The sequence below is a fragment of the Anthonomus grandis genome, chromosome 4 (genome assembly GCF_022605725.1).
Source record: "Anthonomus grandis grandis chromosome 4, icAntGran1.3, whole genome shotgun sequence".
Classification (NCBI taxonomy): domain Eukaryota; kingdom Metazoa; phylum Arthropoda; class Insecta; order Coleoptera; family Curculionidae; genus Anthonomus; species Anthonomus grandis.
The window spans coordinates 6,643,014-6,662,541 of record NC_065549.1 but is presented as its reverse complement, the minus strand read 5'-3'; the positions used below and the strand labels follow the sequence as shown (position 1 = coordinate 6,662,541).

Here is a 19,528-nt window from a genome sequence, read left to right as displayed (position 1 = left end):
TTCCTGAAAAAAGGGGAAGTTTTTTTTAAGTTACAGAAACTCACAAGAATGCTTAACCAAAATAAAAAAAAAGATTTTTTTTTGTGGCATGTAGCAATGCAGCCAATTAGAATTTTTATATTATATGTATCGCATAACCACTCTGATAATTGAATCAACAATATTCTTCATCCTTTATACAAATTATGCTATTGCTTCAATCTACAACTTTGTATTTATTATTATTATTTTTTTTTTTTTTGAAAAAAATGTTTAGTGCGAAAAAGGCTGCAGATTTCATTGGTCTGCCTTTTTACAGTCGCAATTTTGTACGTAATAATTTAATGTTCTTAGTTACTGCAAAATTTTTGTTATTTTTTTCTGAATGCCAAAAATGTCTTGTCTGCCAAAATTTTTAGATACAAGGTGAGCCACTCATAAAACTTAACTTGTAAACCCAAAGTCGGACTACAGCTTCCTAATAAAATAAATTGATCCAAGAAAGTAAGAAATTGATGCATCGACTGAGGGTTACAAATAAGCACCATCCATCTCCATATGCGCATTTTTTTTAAAAATCTCTAAACCGCCCTCTATAAACTTTCTGTTTATTATCTTAAAATTGAGTCTAAACGTAGCTTTCCCGGCATGATGTGCCCATATTGGCCTTGTACAGTTGCATCCTCTGCGGCCCAAATGTGCTCAATACTCCCGCAATCTGAAAAACAAATGTTCGATTTATTTCGTTTTATGGCAGCACCCCGACTACCGAACTCGCAACTCGCCCGCTTAAAAAGTGACAGATGGCCGAAGTATGTCACAAATTGGTCGACGACTTATTATTATTGACAAACATGTTGGCTGCAGATACACTAAAATAAGAATACGCCCTTGATGGGCTCGAGAATGTTTTCGCCACATGTCGCATTAGTTGTTGATTAAAATTTTAAGTAAATATACAGGGTGTGTATTCTTCCTGTTTAAGTGCCTTATCCTCTACGAACGTTGGCAATCATTAGCGCCATCAGTACTTTGTCGACCGCTTTTATATAGAGGCTTGACGTAGTCTCACTATACCATTGTCGCAAATTCTGTAGCCACGATGTTCTTCGACACCCAAGTCTTCTTTTGCCTTTAATTATGAATTTCAGAAGTCCGTATTTTTCACTTCTGATAAAATGTTCAAACTTTTGTTCTTTACTTGTAAGCATGACTTGGAGATCTTTTGACATTCTTGCAAGCACAAATCGCATTTGCAAGCACAATCTCGGTCAATCCAGGATGAAAGCATCCACATTTCGAAAGTCTCAATCATTTTACACATGACGTCTGTTAGACTCTTAGCCTCAATTCTATAATAGAAAATACTGTAGACGTTAAAACCACATGTGTGAAGCTTGTATGATGAAAATTGGAATCGTATGTCGGCCATCTTGCTTGGCAAAATTGACAGGAGCTGACAGAAATGACGTTGTTGACATTGACATTTTCATTTCAATGTATTAACGTAAGCTGTAAGCGTGGATTGATATTGTGTTAAAAAGTTCTTTTTCAATATCGGGAGTAATGTTGTAATTGATTTGCAGCAATTCCAGGTGTCTGGTAAGAAAATATGAATTTATTTATTACTGTTATTTTTTTGTATTGTCAATTTTTAGTCTAATAAAATCAAATTCAGTTGGTCTCAATCAACAGGTTTCACCTTTCAAATATTTAATTTTTAACTTGATTGTTATGAAAACATATTACAAAATGTCTGGCCTCATGTCCTTTTCCACGATTAAAAAATTGATAAAAATTTTCCTGTAAATATCCTTCATGTAAGAGTAGGTATATTTTAAATGGTTCTGATTAACATAGTATATAATATGGAGAGAGATATGCAATGTAGATTTTATTAAGACTTTGAGGTATAGAATTTGTTCTGATCAGTTCTCTCGAACAAATTTTAAAAACGCTGATACTGCTGGCTTTACACTACAATACATATTTATTTAAAACTATGTTTTGTCATTATTCTCATTTAGCAAATTTATTTATAAGGTTTGCACTGCTTATTTTTTTATTGTATTTCATGCTCGTATCATACCACTTCCTGTGTTCACTGAGGCGGGACATAGGTATGAAATTGGTGATATGTTGTACACTATTGCTAATTGATTATTGTAGTACATTAACTCATTTCGATATGGAAAATAGAGCTGACAAATTTTATTTTACCCTGATGCTAAAAAGTAACATTTCTGATTAAGTGTATGCTTTGGATATTGCTATTAAATAATTAAATTATGAGATTTCTTATTAAATAAAATTTGAATTTTCCCTCCTTAATTTGGCCACATCTGTCTACCATTTTGATTGGTCTAATTAGGTACGTCAAGTGTCCAATTAGTTAAAATAGTTTCCACTGAATTTCAATCAGTTTGTATGCAACCACCACTTCTCTATATATTTGTGTTTTATGGTTACAACGTAATACTCGAGTTCGTATGGAGGGTGGGAGGGTGTGTATTGGAAATTTATTAATTATTCTTGGCTGCAATAAACATGGATCAGCAAATGTATCCATTATATAGTGCCTCGTAAAATTTTAAGTGACTTAAACACGTGTTCGGAGCAGTGAAAGGCCCATAAAGTGTGGAATTTAAATCCTCGAATTTTCGTTTGGCTGGATTTTACCCATATAAAATTTAATTCTTTTTTTTTTAGTTTGATCCACTTATTTTCCTGTTGATTTATTGGTGAGATTATGCATTTTGGGCCAAAGATGCTAAATTTAGAAAATTATACGGGTGTTTAAGCCACTTGGATCATAAAATGTGTCAATTTAAAATATGTTTTCATTTGCCAGGAACTTTTTGATTTACAGTAATGTTTTATGTGTTAATTAAATTAAAAATATATTTTCATTTTTCGGTTAAGATCGAGAATAAAGCAACTGTGAATTTTTACTTCTTACAAGCAGTCCAAGTACAAATAATTTTTTTTCAAACAGTTAAGGTAAATTTCTTGCTCAACTGCCTGGAATAGGTATACAAACAAATATTGAGAAAAAATCAAATCATATTTGAATGTAAACAAATAAAACTAAAAATAATAAAATAAAAAAAAACAATAATAATAAATAAAGGGTTTTTTTGACATGGAATCAAACTCTGGGGCGTATATCTGATACCAATTTTAAACCTTTTATCTTCTGATGATGGACGCTGCTGTGTCCGAAACATGTCGGAAATTTAAAAAAACTGAATGTTTAATAAATAAGTAGAGGGAGACTGCAGGATTTGTTTACTTTCAAGTTGTTTAAATAAAAACTATTCCAAGAATCCAACAATAAAATCACTGCTTGAAAAAAAACTGGTAATTTATTTTTTTCTCTGGTAGGGTTTTCCCTTAGATTCTAGTTTTAGCCACGTAGTGTTAAATTTATTTAGAACTAAATTTCCTACTAAATTTAATTCTTTAAAAGAGAAAAATATTAATATATTTTTTTTATGTGATGTAAATCAACTATGAATATTTGAAATTTGAACTACACTTTATAATAAATGGAAATATATTTTAAATTTTAAAAACACATAAAAAATTACTGGAAATTAAAAAAATTGTTCAATTTCCAACCAAAACCAAAAACCAAAATAAATCTATTTATGCTACCTAAAAAAAATTAAAAACCTGGAAAAGGGAAAAAATCAAGTGTCAAAAACACACAAAAAAGCTACTTTAAATTCCTAGAAAAAAAGAAAAATATTTAAAATGTCATGAATACTCAGAAATTTCTTCAATTTCCAGTTAAAAATAATAATAATAATAATAATAATCTTTATTAAGCAAATTGCTACATATAAAATACAAAGAGGTTAAAACGACAAAAATTAAACATAAAAAACACAACATGGGCCTAATAATACAATTTTAATTTAATTTAATTAAAACTATTTATATTATTACAGATTTTTAAGTCATTAGGCAATTTATTAAATTCGAGCAAACCTTTATAGAGCACGGAATTAAGCATTTGAACGGTGTTACACTTATGAGCTAAAATAAAATCAGTACAATTCCTAGTATTATAATTATGGACATCACGAAATAGCACTAACTTATCACATATATAATTAGGTAAAAGGCCTTTCTTTAACTTAAATATAAATGCATTAACATTAAACATAATTTGTTGATAGACGGTCAACATATTTAAGACATTAAACATTATTTTAATAGGAGTATAGCGGTTACATCTCAATATTGTTCTCATTGCCCTATTTTGAATTTTTTCCAATTGAGAGATTTTATATTGCCATAAATTATATAAAAGAGTTGAACAAAATTTAAAATGCGGAAGAGCTATAGCATTAAATAACGTTATTTTTGTATTCATTGATAAGTTTCTTCCCACCCTATTAATGAACCCTACCTTTTTAGCAAACTTTCTCATGATATAATCCGCAAGAGCCTGAAAAGTTAAGTTCGAGTCTAAAATTACCCCGAGATATTTAATTTGATCCTCGTAAACTAATTTCTGTCCATCCACACAAACACTTACACTTTCAATGTCAATAGAAGATGTCTTCGACCGTCTACCAAATATACAAAATTTTGATTTTTTGTGGTATTTATAAGCTTAACTTATTATTACAAAGCCAGTCAAACAAATTGCCAAGTTCTACGTTCATGTCGCAAACCATTTGCTGTAGATTTTGACCAACTATATAGAGCATAGTATCATCAGCAAATAAAATAATATTTGATTTTTGAGCCATCCTAACCATATCATTAATGTAAAATAAAAACAATAATGGACCCAGAACAGTACTTTGGGGCACACCGACATCGACATTTACAGTTTCAGGCATAGCATTATTACACTTCACACGTTGTAACCTATTACACAAATAAGACTTTAACCACTTTAAAACGTTCAGCTTAATTCCTATGTGCTCTAACTTACCCAACAATATATCTCTATCAACAGTTTCAAACGCCCTTTTAAAATCCAAAAACACAGCCAACACATAATTACCTAAGTCAATTGCCTTTAAAAAATTATCACAGATATTCAGAAGTACAGATTCACATGAATGACGTTGACGAAAGCCAGATTGGTTAGGAACTATAATTTGGTTATCACAGAACTGCAGTAATTGCTCTTTTACACATACTTCTAAGACCTTTTCATATATAGAAACAGTATTGATAGGACGAAACTCATTAGACAACTTGGTATTTGGCACCTTTGGGACAGGAATAACTGTTGATGTCTTCCAGGACTCCGGGAAGACGCCATTTAAAAGTGAGGTATTTACGACGCCCAACAGCCTATTTCCAACAACATGAAAGACATCACAAATAATCTGTTTGGAGATGCCATCTTCACCCCCGCCTACATTTTTTAGATTATCAACGACTTGTCTCAATTTAGCCATTGATATTGGTTCAAAATTCTGGAGAATATTAGTTGAGGTTGGACTTCTTGGGGCACTTGCTAACTATATTTTGTTGCTGCCACGTCAGTCTCAATCTTTGTTCCAAAGAGAATTTCGCTCTGTATTGCTTCAGTTTTACCCGGCAGAAGGGTCTTCAGATTTTTCCATAGTTCCCTTGGATTTTTTCGATTTTCATCTATGGTTGCAGCAAAATAATTATCTTTCTCATTTCTAATTTTGCTCACGATAGCATTTCGTCTTAAATTAGTCTTCACTTTTATGTAAAATGGCTCTTTTATACAGACTATCCCTCTCACGCATTAGATTTTTAATTTCCGAGTTAATCCACTTCTTATCTTGATATTTTTCTTCTGTGACAGCTGGGATCATGGAACACATTTCGTTGAGGCTTGATGTAATAGAGAAGATGAAGGCTTCTGCTTGTAAATTAACATCTGAAATGCTGGTGTTCCAAGGTGTACTAATAATATCATGTTGCAATTGATCTGAGTTATAATGTTTAGTAGATCTTTTCAAAGTAGTTATATTCGGAGTCACTATATTTTGATGATCAACATTAATTGAGATAATGGAATGGTCACTGATTTTCGGTGTTAAATGTACTTCAACAGGTAAATTTTTATCGTTAGTTACTACATAATCAATAAGCGTCTGGCTCGTAGGTACTATTCTTGTAGGCGATTTTACAATTTGTGTAAATCCACTGGAAAATATTACATCCTTTATTTTGTCAGCATAAAATGAGTTGTTAAGTAAATCCAGATTAAAATCTCCCAAAATAATAATAGTGCCATTAAAATCGCTTACCTCGTCTAGGTAGTTTTCAAAAAACTCAATAAAGGCAGCATCCCGTCTTTGTGGAGTATGGTACAATACAGAACACAAATACTTTACACCAGACGAAGACAGTTTCAAGGACAACAACCAAACAAAATTTTTTAACACAATGCACATTTTTTAACTTGTATCGAAGATCATTTCTTACTAAAGCAATTACTCCTCCAGTTCTATTATTGTCTGTCGCACACTTTTCTAGTTTGTACCCCTCAACATTAAGTTCACATGGTTCAATATCCTCTGATACATGATTTTCACTGAGAAACAAGACCTTAGGTTGCCAGTCCTTTAATAAAACAATTATTTCATCCTTATTGTTCAAAAAGCCTTGAGAGTTTAAATAGACAATGCTTGAGTTGTAGACAATATTTGAATCTAATTGCTATTTGGTATACTTATTTCGCTGGAGGCCCTCAATTCTTTTGTACGAATCACATTTATTGATCTCCCACACAGTATGACGAACATCTAAGTTAAGACCGTACTTTTGATTTGACGCCGCACAATTTACACATTTAGGTACATCCACATTACATTCTTTGTCATCATGTTCGCCAGTTCATTTACCGCACACCTTACTTCCTTCACAATCATTGGCAATATGTCCATAACGGCAACATTGAAAGCAACGACGAATATTGCAATCATTAAATACCCAGCATCTGTTCTTTTTCAATAAAGTAACTATAGGTGTTTGAATCAACTTCACTAACCAAATTAAATCTTTTGTTAATAATCTTTGTATTCCTGATTACATTAATTTTGGTTTCTGAATTCCTCTGTATGTTGTTTTGCCTCTCAATTTTGCCCACAATTTCCCCATCAGTCAGGGAATGTTCACACTCATTAATTCCGACTACCTTTAATCTTGTTTCCAATGATTTAGGAACATCTACTACGTACTTATCCCCCATTTTTGTTTGAGAATTAAAAAAAAAGAGTTTTTTTTTTAAATTCCAGGAACTCAAAAGAAATCACTTTTCCTACGTAAAAAAAAAAATTAAAATATCTTTAAAACATTCTATATAGTTTCAGCAACACACAGAAAAATTACTTTAATTTCCTGGAATATAGAAATATTTTTTAAATTCTATAAACACATAAAAATGACTGTAAATAAACAAATTAATATCCTAGAATATTAGACTAATATCCTTTAATATTCTAGAAGTAACCAATGATTTTTGAAATAGAAACAGGATTTTAATTGGAACAGGAACACACATTGAATTCTCTAAAAATTTAAATTAAACTAATAAACACATAATTAAACATTAAACAATAAACCAGAATATTGAGGATTTACAGTATATTAACAGGGACAATATTTAAGCCCAGAGCCTCGGATTCTATAGGAATTATAGGGCTTGGAATTTATTTGTTTTGTTTTTTTTCTCAATATTATATATGTATATACATTTCTTTCCTGTTTTTATTTTTTTTTAAACATTTTGATTATATCGTCCCTACAATGTCCAACTATCGAATGTGAAAAAAAGGATTTTTCAAATTCGATACATTGCTGTTATACTAGCCGTAATACGTCTTGTGGCAAATTATTGAATCTGTAGCTCCTTTAGAACGCGTTTTAGAAGTAGCGAATATATATGTATTTCTATATTTTACAGAATCAAAGTATCGAATATTCACATTCGTTTTTTTGTACCAAGATTACATAAAACTTGTTATATTTGTAAATCTACTATCGAATATGACACATTTGTTAGTTAGACACTGCAAATATCAAAAAATCTTCAAAATCTTGAATATCATAGTATTGAATGTGGCATATTCGATAGTTGAATATGGGAAAAATCATGTAGGGTTTGCAATTAATACAAAGCATAATATCGAATGTGGCACATTCGATAGTTACGCTTTGGAGAAAATGCAAATTCTTTGAAATTAACGGATCATTTTATACAATATTTCATATTCGATAGTTGGAGTCCGTAAGTATTAGCAGAATATACGAACGTGGAAGTTAAGAACTTCATTAATTTATCGAATGTGCCACATTTCTTATTTTGAAGTTGTTTATATTTTCTGAGTTGGCGCTGAATCCGTAGCTAGTTTAGTTGGCACTGTTCCAGGGAACCATGAGTGGCTATACTTAGATTTTCTTTAGCACGTGTTGTTTGCCTCCTTTATTGTAGAAAAAATGTCAAAACGCTAAGAGCTAAGAAAAAGCAAAAAAATTAGGTAAATAAAATGGAACCAGTTATTGACGATCATTTTACTTCCATTGATGGTGTATGGTTTTAAGATAAATGAATGAAAACAAACACATTTTAATGAAACGAAACTATAATGAGGACTTTTTGAAATTAGCGGCTATAAAAAAAGAGGATATTATCAAAAAACTTCTTCTACTCCTTATAATAATAGACTTCCCATAACCGATGTAAAAAAAAGAGATCTCTTGTCAATGTGCTCACAAAATTTGATCCCAAAAACCTACCACCAATACTACTACTCCCTACCAACATCAAGCGAAGTAAGGGACTATCTACCAGAGCCAGATGCTAATGAAGATGAAGATGAGCCCGAAGAGATTTAAAAAAATATTTCTAATTGTAATTTAATTTCATGTTTAAATTTCCGTGACAATGATGATTCTTCTATCATTTAATTCCACCTAACCATATTTTTATTTTGTTCTTGGTTTTGTTTTCTAATGTGTTTAGTGCTTATAATAAATAATTTGTATGTCAATTTTTGTTTCATTAATTGACTTTTATTAAAAACAAAAAAAATAAATTTTTATAACACAAACAATCGAATCGAACAATCGAATCGAATCGAATATGTCACATTCGATTCTTTGAAGTAAAATTTTTGACAAAGCCGTAAATTGGTACAAATTTTTAATAAGATGCAAAGTGACGAAAATAGATTTTTAGCCTATAATAAGAAAAAAAACTATAGGTGTTAGCACTATCACAAAAAGAATGAAAAACTGCATAGCAGTAATATAAAAAAAACAAGTTGGCATATGTGATAAATTTTAAATGACAATTAAATATGTTTTTTAGCTCTCCTCAAAAGTAGGCATTTTCACATTCGACATTTGGACATTGTAGGGACGATATTTATATTGCAGTTTATTGATTTGAAAAATTGAGAAATACATAGGTATATTTGATATTAGCATTACAATATTTATTATCAGATATAACAGGAGATAACCAACCATATGGAAAATTGTATGCATATTTGGGATTATACTTTTGTATAATAATTATTCAAAAGTAAAAATGTATGTTAAACAAAAAAAATTACTTAAAAAAAAGAAAAATTGTTAAGCTTTCAAACAATTAGTATACATATATGTATAAGTATTTTTTACTCCAATATTAATTTATATTATTAATTAATTAATTTATATAAAGATAATATATTTGTTTTTTATTTTTAGTAAAAAATTTATTTTTATTAACCGTTTAAGTTGCAGAACTTGGTACACACATAATATATTATACGTGTTAAATTTATGTTTATTTAGGATTAATATTAATGTTTTCATTTAAACAATTTATCATCAAAATGATACTGTCATATGATATTTATTTCATTTATTTCTCGATCTTTAAAATTTTCATATTTTTGTCCTTTCATTAATCATTACAGACGAGAAATCCTATTTTATTATCTTTCATGATTACTGTACTTGAGATGGATTATCATGTCGAAAAAAAATCAGCACTTTTGTTTCTTTTTTACCTTTTTTCCTCAATTAATTACTGCATTATTCTTATACATACTTTCTTACATATTTCCCATGATTTATATAAGAAACCACCAAGTGAAACATCCCCAATTCATAAAAGCAACAGGTGCATATTTTCGTTAAAAATTTTCCAAACCCCTTACGTTGGTTACTCATCTGGAAAAGGGGTTCAACAGAAAGAAGTTCTATATCTAAAATCTACAAAAGTCACAATAGAATATAGTTACAGAGTGTAACGGATATTGTCTTATATACAAGGACCTAGATGCCGAATAGTCAAACCTAGAGCAGACCACACCGAGCCATATTTAGCTGTAAAAGGCAAATTAAACAGACGTTTAACACATTTCCAGATACACTTGACAGATACTTCCCGAAACACGCCGATCTTACGGACACTTAACGCATTGATGTTGATGGTGTTCTGTTTCGTTCGACAGGTCTGTTAAATATATGTTTGGAAACATGTGTTTTGCCCCTACGGGTTAATTAAGGGATCATTTACGAAATGCCGCCTGAAAACCGATACGTTTTTCAATTTTTTTTCTTTTTGTTAATTGGGGGTGGAGGAGTATCAATGAATTCAGCTCATAATATTTATTTAAGAATATATGATAAATTGTAATTTGGGCATTAAAAAATAATTAATATAATACGTAAGACAAAACCTTGTGTACAAGCATTACAAATTGATTTAAGTCTCACACAAAAAAACCAATACATATTTCTAAAAAATGACATTTTTCAATAAAACATTACCAAAAAATAACAAAATAATTAAAACTGCTGTCAAAAACAGAATTAAGAAGAATTAAATTAAAGAACACAAAAGGTATTACAAAATATGAAAATGATGTTAGTAATAATAATTAAATTCATCAAGGCTATAATATGCTTTAGATAATAAAAGTGATTTTAACTTGCTTTTGAACTTTTTAATATCTAATGTTTGTTTTGTGTAATGCACGATTGTAAGTTTTTTTACTAAGATAAATGAGCGAGTTTCTGGTAAGGGAGGATATAGGGATTGGTAGAGGAAAATCATCTACACGATAAGTCATATGACCGTGTCAGAGAAAGGTTTAGCACATTTATGAATAACACTAGCTATTTCCAAAATAAGAAGAGAAAGTAGAGTTAGGATATTTGAGATATGAAGAGGGGTTACAAGAATCTCTTAATCCAGCAGAAGATGGATATCTAACTGCTTTATTTTGCATCACAAAAATAATGGTTACTAACCAAGTACTTACAAAAAGGTATGCCATAACGAAGGTGAGATTCAATAAGTGAACAGTACACTGAACATGCAACCACTCCTCCCAGCTCATGTCTCGCCGTTCTTACTGCAAAACATCCAGAGAATAATTTTGATGCAAGATTTTGGAATCGAAGGTAACCATCAATGGTTATACTAAAGAACCTACAGTTTTCTTTGACTTGCAAAAGGGACTCTTCACTAAACATCATGCCCTGGACATTATACTTAAACCAGATAATAAAGGTCTTATAATCACATTAAACACAAGCCTGTTTGAAGTACACCACTTAAGCTCTAATCTAATCAGAATTTTTATGACTCCATATTATGGTGATATCATCAATAAACTGAATCCCTTTACCTTGAAGTTTCATGTCATGAACATACAGCAAAAATAATAGTGGTCTTTACACTGAACTTTGAGGTACTTTAGATTTAAGGGATCTAGAATCAGATAAATACCTAAATATACTGTAATTCTCTGAATACGATTTGATAGATAGGATTCCAGCCATTACAATGGCTACCCCCAAATCATATTTATTCAGCTTAGACAACAGTATTCCATGATATACACAATCAAATGTCTTGGATAGATCACAAAACACTTTAAGCACACATAGATACTTTCCAAAAAAGCTAAAAAGAGCATCATGAGTGCCGTTACTAGTTTGATTTGCAAATAAAGTGCTATGTTTTAAAAAAGGCGAATTTCTGCTTTTTTCAAGTTTTTCAGCTATTTTGGAGGTGGTTAAAATTGGATGGTAATTACAAAGTTGTTTCAAATCCCCACCCTTAAAAAGAGGGATAACGACTTCCTCTATTAAAAATAAAGGAAAAATGCCATTATGCCAGGAATTTTTTTATAGCAGACCCTAAGGCATTCAATGCTAAGTCAGGAAAACAGCATAGTAATTTTGAAGATATTCTATCAGCTCCAGATGACTTATGGGGTTTTAAGCTTTTAATTGCATCTTTAACTTTGGTGAGATCAACGGGATAAAAGAAAAAAGAATGTTGGACTGACCTTCTTGAGCGAGAAATGAGAAATATTACAATAATAATCGTTTAAAATATTTATTCATACCTCTGGTACTGAATTTTTTTAATGAAAATACCTATGTTCCGTCAAATCGGAAGACTTATTTCTTTATTTATTTTTATTCTTTTTTTTATTGTCAATATTGATATAATTATATTTAACATGAGCTTTGCTTCGTCGTGATACTGATCGTTGTTAATATCTAAAGTTGTATTCTACAATTTCTTTAGTTTTTTTTTTTGCTAAATTATTATTTGCGGCTTTTTATCGCGTCATATGTAAGACAACCTTAATTTTGACCGAGAAGAGTCGCACGCACCTCTAGTCCAGTACTGCATCGATCCTGATTGATGGGAACTGGCAGCATTAGCATTGGTATATAAACTACTGACCAAATAAGTCGCTCTCCATATATAAAGACACGCGAGTGAATTCCAAAAATTATAAGTGCCGGCACACCGTCAAACCCAGCAAATATTTGGAGGTGAACCTGGAGGAGCAGTCCTGAACAGAAGCGACAGCAAGGTGAGCCACAAATTATTTTGGGGTTGTCTTGACCGCCGTCTTAAATTTTTATGCATTAATTAATTAAAGATACAGTCCACTATTTTTATATTTCTCCTACAGCCTAAAATCATTAATAATTGACTAACATTCTCTCTGCTTATTCCTTCTTTCTGTATAGACTACAATATTTTTGATGATAAAAAATAATGTATTCATTATTTCCACAACTTAGTCAGAAAACGGAGGTTTTTAACCGAAATTCCTAGCCTACTCATGGATTTTTATTTCTCATTTTCAAGTCTTTTTTTAGGAAAACACTGATTTATCCTGTCACATAGCACATGAAAAAATAAGGTAATGGGTCAGGACTGCATTCCAACCAAGGCTGTAGCAGAAGAAAAGGCATTGAAGTTCGTTCTGCTGAAAATTCTTACATAATGAGATAAAGACAAAACAGTGTTGCATGGATTCTTAGTGAGAATAACTTCATGGTCATAAATACCAGAAGAAAGAACTGTATACAACTATACAGATCATTTAAATTTGTAACCAAATAATCAATAGTGGTTGCAGATTAGGATGTTATTCGTGTGGGAGAAAGAACATGCATTTTTAAGTCGTAAGAGTCCAATATATTTAAAGAGAAGTACGATATGGTAAGGGTCAAAGGTAAAGTTAATATTAAAGTTACCAGCCAATATAGCTTTAAAGTTTAGGGACAACTGGGATAATAGAGAGTTAAGTTTGTCCAGGAATATACCATTATCTCTAGTGAGTGGCCTATGTCTACAAAAACTAAGGGAGAATTCAAAAACTATGTCCAACAGAAAATTATTAAACTCATCAAAAAAAAGAGTTTCAAGAGTTTGTTTAACAAAAATAGAAGTTCTGCCATGTATAGAGTGTTGACAACAAAAAATTGACATAGGAACATAATTAGATATTAAAAAAAAACATTCATTAGGCTTTAACTAGTGCTTAGTTAATAATACAATATTAGGAAAATCACATGAATCAATTAATAGATGAAGCTCATGTACTCAAGGGACTGTATATTTAGAACAAAATATTTAAATTGTTTTTCGTATTATATAAGAAAAATTCTCTAATAATTTCCCTATACACGGCGTATACTTGACATTTGGTAAGCTGCAAGCTGCAAAACCCCGTACAGTAGGCATTCATACCATTATGTTCATAAATAAATTAAAAAGGGGACAATTAAGGGTACAATGGGCCCATAAGCGCGACTCTTTATCCCTCTATGGCGCGCACATGCACCGACGGCATATGTACAAACATGTGCGCAGTCTTATGGGAAATCACCTGGACTTGGGCTTAGCTGTTGCCCTTTGGGGTTTGTTACTTCGTTTTCCTAATGGTTATGGATGGATTTATTTATAGGGAAGGAAGTCGGGATTTTTTTGTTTATTTCTTTAAGGCGTTAGGAAGATTGAAATTCACATTAAGACAAATTCCGAAGATATCTGAAAAAAAGTTGAAATTGCTCTTATTTAAACATAGATTCGAACTCTGTACTAAAGGCTCCTTTAATATACAGGGTGGTCCAGTTTAAACGTCATTAATTTTAATACGTGATAGAGAATTGAAAAAGAAATAGACTTTTATTATAAAATTTTTCTCAGAAATGTTTAATAACAAAGATAAAGGGTGTTAAAGTTAAGAATAATTAATTGTTTATTTATCATAACTTTTAAACTACTAGCTCAATTTTAATTAAATTTCGCATGCATATTATTGTACTAAATTGTCAATTACTGATGATTTAAAAAAAAATTGCCAATGGCGTAGCATACGGAGGGGACTTGATCCTTTTTTGTCTCAAATCTGTAAGATCCATTTAATATGAAAAAAAAGTTACTCTTATTAAAATTATAATTTAACGCACTGTTTTTAAAATATCTTACTTTAATTGTTCAGAAATACGTACTAAAATGTTGCAAAAATTTATAAAAAGACAGTTACCTTAAGTCATTATTTCATTTGACAGGTTTAATTTAAGATTCAAGCCTAATTTCCTTTTTTTTTAAGTTTTGGCAGCATTTTAACTGGCGTCTCTGTACAATTAAATTTAAATATTTTAAAAACAGTGCCTTAAATCATCATTTTGCAAAAGTAACTTTTTTTCCAAACTAAATGGAAAATCTACCAGTTGACTTCTTATAAAAATTTTTTTATCACCTCGCAGATTTGAGACAAAAAAAGGATGAAGTCCCTCAGTATGTTATGCCACTGGCCATTTTTTTTAAATTGGCTTCATCAGTAATTGATAATTCACTACAATAACCTGCATGCGAAATTTAATTAAAATTGAGCTAGTAGTTTAAAAGTTATGATAAATAAACAATTAATTATTCTTAATTTTAACACCCTTTATCTTTATTATTAAACATTTCTGAGAAAAATTTTATAATGAGAGTCTATTTCTTTTTAAATTCAATCATGAATTAAAATTAATGACGTTTAAACTGGACCACCCTGTATATATATATAAAAATAATAATAATACAAAAATATGATGGAAATCCCTATACAGTGACCGCCTAAAGTTCCGCATAGATTAATTAAAATTAGAGACATGATTTTTTGAGAAAACGCTCGGACCCGTCGATTTTTATTTTAAGTTGCGCATTATTTCACATAAATTTTTGTATACAGGGTGGAACAAAAAAAAGATATGACGGTATCGGTCATTTTTTTAAAAGGAATGCTATATTTTTTATTGTATTTATGAAATAAAGGCGAAATTCCAAGCAAGTTTTATATAACACACCTTATCTTAAAACTCAACTGTTTCCAAAATATTTACATTTAAATAACACGAAAACCAATAGGTACGTCTATTTACAAATTAAGGTAAGATCAAGGATAAAAATAATGTTATAAACACTGCCAATTGTTTTTATTTCCATGGTTGCACTTGTAAAGAATCTCCATTTTCGAATGTCACTGTCAGTTCGAAAATTAATAGTTTTTATCTTTATATTATAGTTTATATTATTTTTATGTTCTTATCTTTATATTATAGTTTTTATATATATATTTTTTTTATTTTAGCTGTCCCAAGACTCATACATCATACCCGATTTAAATGACACGAATTCAGAGATATGTGAAGTGCAAGGGCTAGTAGATCTCCAAAATTACATCAATAGCGGCAATGTTAGTAATGATGCTAAATACTGTCGAAATAGGTTCGTAAAATACTTTGTAAATGAAGGACGAGTTGAATGGCAAGATGATTCAGTGCAAAAAACATATTTTGGATAATTTTTTGGTTAACTTAAATAATTTAAGAGAAAAATAGCTTTAATAAAATAAAAAAGGAAAATATATGACGTCTTGATTGCTTCGTTTTGCATAGTTTTTTCTTTATGGATTATTTAAACACTTACCGCTCCCTCATTGTCACTGTCGTCATCCATGGTGCTCACATTAGTTTGGGTGAGCTGTTGGTCGCTAAGGAATAAAAGAAGATCATAATACCATAGTGAGGGTGAGTATATTTCTTCAGTTCCTGCTCCACTCTTCTCACTGCCCTTGACTCTTTTAACTTCCTTGTTAAAAGTTGAGCGCAGGATATTAATTTTAGATTTTACCATCGCCTTTGTTGCTGCTTTGTTATATTCTATAAATTTTTCCAATAGGAGACTGTAAGCAGTCTTCCTGATGTTTACATTATGATAGCATGAAGCGTTGTTGTTAACATAGGAATTCTAAGAACTGAAATGAAACAAAATAAGTCTACCGCTCCCGTCATTTGTCAGTCTCCGTTTCAGTTTTCCTATCAGTTATTACTTTTTACACATAGGAAAAACGGACAGTTTAACTGAAACTGAAACTGAAATGAGAACTGAACTGATCGTGTAAAAGGCCCTTAAGTGACTCTATTAATTCATTCTCTAGTAGAAAATGGATTGCTAGAATCATAATAATGGTAATTGTGACATTGATTGACCAGAAATTCGGGATGATGCATCCTATTTTAGGTCACTGACAAAAAGTGATCCTATTTTTCTAATACAATTGACTGGCATTCCTGTAATAATTAATTGGATATGTAAGGAATGAAGTTTTTCGCTTAATACGGGAAATTAATGATTTACTAAAAGGAAACTCTCTAGCGAATTGTCTAATGCAGAATCCTCAATAATTAATTAAATTTACTGCTATATTAAATTTCGAATCCTTTCGAATTTCTTCTTTAGATTTTGAATCATTTGTGGTTGGGAATGTCTTCTTTCAGGATACAGTTGACCATAATTCTTCAAAATTCACCAAAAAATTGCAGTAATACACCATCAGGTACTATGGTACTTTTAGAACTTCTCCCGTAGGTGTCACCTACGTTTGAGTTAGCATATTTTTTAGCGTACTGTTCGGTCCTTGTCAACAACAGAATGTAAACAAATAAAATTAAAAAAGAAAAACAATATGTAAAATATCCTAAAGTAATTAATTATATTTAATAAATATATTTACATATATTTAATAAATATAATAAATAAACAGAGATTGAGAGAGACCCAGAAAAGTAAAAGAGGCGGTGAGTGCTAGCACTTCGGCTTATAAAGAGCCATGTATATAGAGTGGTCATAGTTGACCAGGTGTGGTGGTGTTTGTCCACTAGGTGGATATTAGAATGGTTGTGATTGTTTTGTGCACAGGTTAATCATGTCGACATGTGAGTAATATTTTATATTGTTGTTGTATAAGTCCATGGCTAGAGTTTTATGGTATACCAGAGTTTGTCGCTGTTTAGCGAGGTATTACCAGGTTGTGGTCGATTGTGTAGCAATCGACAGGGATGCCCTCTGAGCGCGCAGTTCCTTCGAGTTGGTCTTGTGAGTTATAGAGGGCCCTCACTTGTCTTCTCGATTGACACATTTGGATTCTAAGATCTCGGTATATGTTATCTTAGTTTCCGAGTGTTGAGATGCTTACTGCTTAGCGGCAGTGGAACGTCTGGGGTAGCCTTAACTATTTTAGGGAACACTAGCTAGTCGTCGAAGAAAGAAGGTATATATGTAAATTATAAGCAAACATAAAGTAACTATATTGATGGTTGTTGGCATGATTGAATCAAGGGGACCGAGGTTCCCCGATGAGTAAACTTAATCTTTATTAAATGGGTCAGTACAGTAAATCGTAAACATTTTTGTTTCATGGTACTCTCAATCCTCACTCACTCCTCATATTGCTCTTGATACAGAAACTCAACTTACCCAATCTCAACAAAACGAAATCGGAGAACTTCCAAACATGTCTCCTTCTGAAGCAGTCATTACTATTAACCTTGAGGAGGAAACCAAAAATGGAGATGATGAAGGTTTCAAGTTGGTTTCATACCAAAAAAGGAACCACAACAGAAGACCCAGTCCCATAAAAGGTGAGAACAAGTACGACCTGCAAAAAATTGTTGCCCCAGCGGCCAATAAATCCTGGATCTTTGCCTCGGGCTTTGTCCCAGAAACAAAAGCAGCTGATGTTGTCAACTTCCTCAAAAAATATGAACTGGAAAAAAGACAGCTGGTACAGCTCTTTTAAGGTGGGTGTCCCCTGTCATAAGAAAGAAGCCATATTATCACCCAACTTGTGGACAGTGGGTACCACAATAAACCATTTTATGCACCTGCAAAGCTCCCGGACCACAGACCAGCTGAGGACTTCCGAGGTGCAGTAAACGCCCCTCCGTTGCGTAATAAGTGTTCTTCGAATAACTTTAACAATTGTAATGATTTTAATGTAAATTTTTCGTCTTTTAATATTGTTCACTACAATATCCAATGTCTCCGCACTTCTTTTTTAGATGTAGAGGTACTCCTCAATGATGTATCAGCAGATTGTTTATGTATTAATGAACATTGGCTAGTACCAAACCAGCTTTACTCAATAACTATCAAAAACTACCAAATGGTTTCAGGCCTCTCCAGGTCGGTGATGACTCATGGCGGTGTAAGTATATATATTAAAGAACCCCTATCATCTGTTTCATTAAATCTTGAGAATTTATCTATTGAAAAACACTGTGAGGTAACAGGCATTCTATTAGATATACATGACATGCAGCTTGTCACTGTGTATCGTACTCCTGATGGCGACTTTGATCAGTTTTTCAGTGCAATGGTAAAAGCTTTTAAAAAATTAAATGTTGACAAGCCTCTCATTATAACGGGTGACTTTAATGTGCATTTCGGTAAAAGGGATATTAGGGCGTTGGAGCTTTGCAATTTCTTTAGGTCATTTAATCTGAGAAAATCGGTAAGGTTTAATACACTCGGTAACAATTGTCTTGATAATGTTTTTACTAATATTGATTGCTCATTACTTACGTCTGAACCTGTTGATCTAACTCACACCTCAGATCATAAGGGCATATTATTTAAATGTCAAGTGGCTCGCACAAACTTTAAAACTCGGATAAACTACAGACCTATTACTGATGTAGGATTGTCTACTTTATGTAACACTATGTCCTCTCTAGACTTTGATTTTATTGATAATATGTCTCTAAATGTGGATTTGCGCTTTCAACTGTTTATTGATTCTATAAATGATGCAATTAAATTTCCTTTTTCTTAAAAATCAAGACTACTTGGGCATGATAAATCTCCTAGGGTGGTGAATTGGTTTGATGGTAACTTGAGAGATATGCGGGAGAGGCTAAGGTTCCTTGTATCATTACATAAAAGAGACCCCATTCT

At 31.4% G+C, this 19,528-nt stretch overlaps 1 long non-coding RNA gene across 2 annotated transcripts; it reads left to right on the top strand.

Moving 5' to 3' along the window:
• The first annotated feature begins 1,485 nt into the window (after positions 1–1,485).
• On the top strand, positions 1,486–16,177 carry LOC126734765 (uncharacterized). Of its 2 annotated transcripts, none has more exons than XR_007660167.1 (2): positions 1,486–1,581; positions 15,882–16,177. It is a non-coding gene; the product is annotated as an uncharacterized LOC126734765 (long non-coding RNA). The 2 variants fall into 2 exon arrangements; XR_007660166.1 differs by lacking the exon at positions 1,486–1,581 and adding an exon at positions 12,458–12,821.
• Positions 16,178–19,528: the final 3,351 nt, after the last annotated feature.